Here is a 3,697-nt window from a genome sequence, read left to right on the forward strand (position 1 = left end):
GGCTTCGGGTGGTATTTGTTTGTTATTATGATTTATTTACAGAAACAACCTGCAGCGCCAAAGCATTATAGCAGAGAAACACAAAATAAAACACATACTCACGAACATAAATACAATTGCAAAAGTACAACAAATACTGCATTACTGTATAATTCAAATGAATAATAGATTTTATGTCATATACTCAAGAATCTGTATTTGCACGGCACGTGCAGTCAAAGAAAAAACACTGCGATCATTGTCCGTACACGTTGCGCACGTAGGTACGCAGATTGGGTGGGGTTCAATCCAATACCCGGTAATGTTTTGAATTACACAAATTACAAAAAAAAAGCCTGAGCGTTTATACTCTTTATTTCGTTCTTCTGTCGTAAAACATTGGGCCGGTTCGAGCCAACGTGCTTGGAATGGTGTGGTAGAAGTCCTTCACTTGTTTGACGACTGTGACCCTGGAACAAAAAGAAAATAAATGTTTTCACACTGTAGTAGGAGCTGATACCGCGCTAGGTATTCGCTGAACTTAAACCTTCGTGCCAAAATACTGCTGTAGCTCTCGCTTCGTGCCAAAATACTGCTGTAGCTCTCGCATGAGGGGGGTATATCCTCGCTTGAGTCTGTGAACAAAATATTGGCTTATCAAAATCTTATAGAAATGTTCATTGTGTTTAACTTGAAGCTTGTCTAATATATTATTACCAATATTTATGTTAATATTTTAACATCATTAGCCCGCATTCCTTCTGTACACCTGTAAGGCCTTCGATGAAGCTTCGCTGTGTCACTTTAGTTAGTTTACCAACAACTTGGTTACGCACTTTCCTTTTTGTTCGCGTTTACCACTGGTTGCATATATGTACGTTTGTCTTACTGCCAGTGACGGCGTGTTTCTCAGTGGCGAGGAGTTAAACCTCAAAGCTATGTTTACACTTGTGGGTCCGAAACACATTTTATTCAAGACGACCCTACCGAAAACAAACAGTAAATATTTACCATCTAGATTATGAAACTGGTAATATAACTCGAATCGTTTCTGGAAACCTGAAATCCAGAGAGAACCAAGATAGATTGAAAGTTCCATAATCCAGATAGTGAAAAGTTAAACTAGGTTTTTCGGTAGGGAAGCTTAGTAGAGATGTTTTTCCTTCCGCACTACAATGTATTCTTTGTGCCAAGCTGATACCCCAAATAGAAGATGGCACTAGAAAGTCGACCCAATACTGCATATGGATTAATTGCAGGAATGTTCAGAAAGTTTATTGAATAAATATTTGGAAACTTTCACACACAGCAACCAGGTGACCGCTAATTATGACTGATGAATGACTTTAATATTTGGTATATTCTGGTATGATTGGAAGTTCTTATTAGAAATAAATGTTGGAATGGATGAAATAGGCGATTAAGCAATTATGACAAAAAGATGATCTAGGAAGGAAGAGCACCCACCTAATGGGCATTTTTTTTGCATTTGAGGAACATACCTAGAACACTCTATGGGTTATACTTGTTATACGAATTGGAGCAAAATGGTCGTGGAGACTGCGAAGACCATGGCTTGAGAAATATCTCCGGCTACATTCATTTTTCAGCTTGTCCAAACATATATCAGGCAAACTTACTTGAAGTGAACCTTGCAGGATTTGTCCTCTATTGCCAGCCACTGGACGACAACCCTCTTCTTCAGGTCCCTCCAGGTGTGCGTGATTCCGGCGCAGGGGCTGAATGTCCTTGAGTCAGGCCCGGTGCTTCTGAAGGAGCCCACGTCCTTCTCGTCCTCGTCGAAAACCTTGATCAGGAACCCCTTAAAGCGAGAGGCATCCGACGACAGTGTCACTGTACACAAAATGTATGCTTAACCCTCCCAGTGGTGCGGCTTTTAAGATATCTCACATAGCAAAATAATCATTGAAACCCAAAGTCTTGAGCAGAACGATTTCAACCAAAACTCTAAATTGTCGGTTAAAACGTCTGCGTTCTAACACAAGGCATATACAAGTTCTTTTTAAATCTGTTGGCATTTATTGCGCTGGGGCATGCAGCCGTCATTGGTTTGGACTAGACTGGACTGGACGGGACTGCACCGTTGGCTTCACTGATTTTGTGAGGTGATATCTACCTGGAATTGTTTCTGGAAACATAAAATCCAGATTGTATTCAAGGGATTATTGATAAAAATCTAAAACTTTAATGAAATCCAGATATATTTCCATTTCCATAATTCGTATAGCGGAAAGGTATAGAGAGAAACTCAGTGCCCGCGTATATTTGCTCTCACTTCTTGCAGTAACCCGTCAGCGCCTGGACATGAACAATTTGAAACAAATACTCGGATGTGCTAAACCGTACCGTTCAATGGACATGTTTTAATTTGATCACTGTGAAAGCATCATTCCTATCTGAAATATTAAAATGTCTGGATAGAATAGGTAGCTATTTGAACCGCTCAATCCCTTTGAGACCATAAGCGAAATGTTTTAGGTGGACAGGCGTATGACACGGTATCTCACAATGCTACATCTCACCATCGGTAAAAATTCGACAACGAAGTGGGTACGCGTTGTCAAGATTTCTTTAGAGGCACTCAAAATATTCGAAAATTTTGTAGTTCTTTTTTTTATGTCCAACAAGGAAACAGAAATGCGAGGGCCCACCGGTGATGACGTCGCCCGGCTAGTTGTCCTCTTTGTCTTGGACGAGACGGTAGCCCTCGGCGTGGCCCTCCGCGGCGCTCGTGGCTGTGTATCCGTGGGACGGATACAGGTCTCTGCAGGCCTCATCGTCAGCTCTGTCAGGATGTCCCGTGCAAATCACAGCAGACAGGAGGAACAAGATCAACGATATGGCTACCCTCAGTGCCATTATTGCTCTGCAGGAGAGGAATGCTTTTTTTTTTTGGACGACGGAATACAAACGACTTGAAGCACGACGAATGGAACTAACGTCCTTATGAATTTGACAAATATGGTTTAAATCTGACGTCATACAAATAGATAAAATGGCGTTTGTGCTTCATAGCGCGACAGTGTTAGCGCGGACAGGCAATCGGCGTTTCATTCATGTTTTGTTTTAGAGCGCAGCTCTTAGGCGCCCGTTTCCGGCTAGAGCGGCGTCGCCGTCGCCATCGCCGTCACCGTCGGCGTAACCGCGCGGTGCATTATGGGTAAATTTTCCCGAAGGAACCCAAGATCCTCCCGAAGGACCTCGGGTTCCTTCGGGAGGACCTCGGGAGGACCTTGGGTTCCTTCGGGAGGTCCTCGCGAGGACTTCGGGTTTCTTCGAGAGGACCTCAGAAGGACGTCGGGTTCCTCCGGGAGGACCTCGGGAGGACCTCGGTCTCCCTCGGGAGGACCTCGGGTTCCTTCGGGTGGACCTGGGGGGGGCGGTCACGGAACCTGGGGGTCACGTGACGATGACGTCATCATCACTGATGACGTCATCAGTGATGTCACTGATGACGTCATCGGCATCCGCATCGTCATCGTCATCGTCACGTGACCACCCCCCCGAGGTCACGTGATCTCCCAGGTCACGTGACCCCCGAGGTCACGTGACCCCCCCCCTTCCTAGGTCAACTGACCCCCCCAGTACCCTTCTCTCATCCTCCTCAAGAGCTGCGCTCTCATTCGGCGTAACAGGGAGTTGTAAACGGCTTTCATTTTTTTTCTGCATAGGGGGTAGGGAGCTGACATCAAAACTA

The 3,697-nt window shown here is 44.7% G+C and overlaps 1 pseudogene; it reads right to left on the reverse strand.

Moving 5' to 3' along the window:
• Positions 1–352: 352 nt before the first annotated feature.
• On the reverse strand, positions 353–2,859 carry LOC8024674 (annotated as a pseudogene).
• Between the last annotated feature and the right edge of the window lie 838 nt (positions 2,860–3,697).

Source organism: Ixodes scapularis, unplaced genomic scaffold (genome assembly GCF_016920785.2).
Source record: "Ixodes scapularis isolate PalLabHiFi unplaced genomic scaffold, ASM1692078v2 PGA_scaffold0__279_contigs__length_252992795, whole genome shotgun sequence".
NCBI lineage: Eukaryota > Metazoa > Arthropoda > Arachnida > Ixodida > Ixodidae > Ixodes > Ixodes scapularis.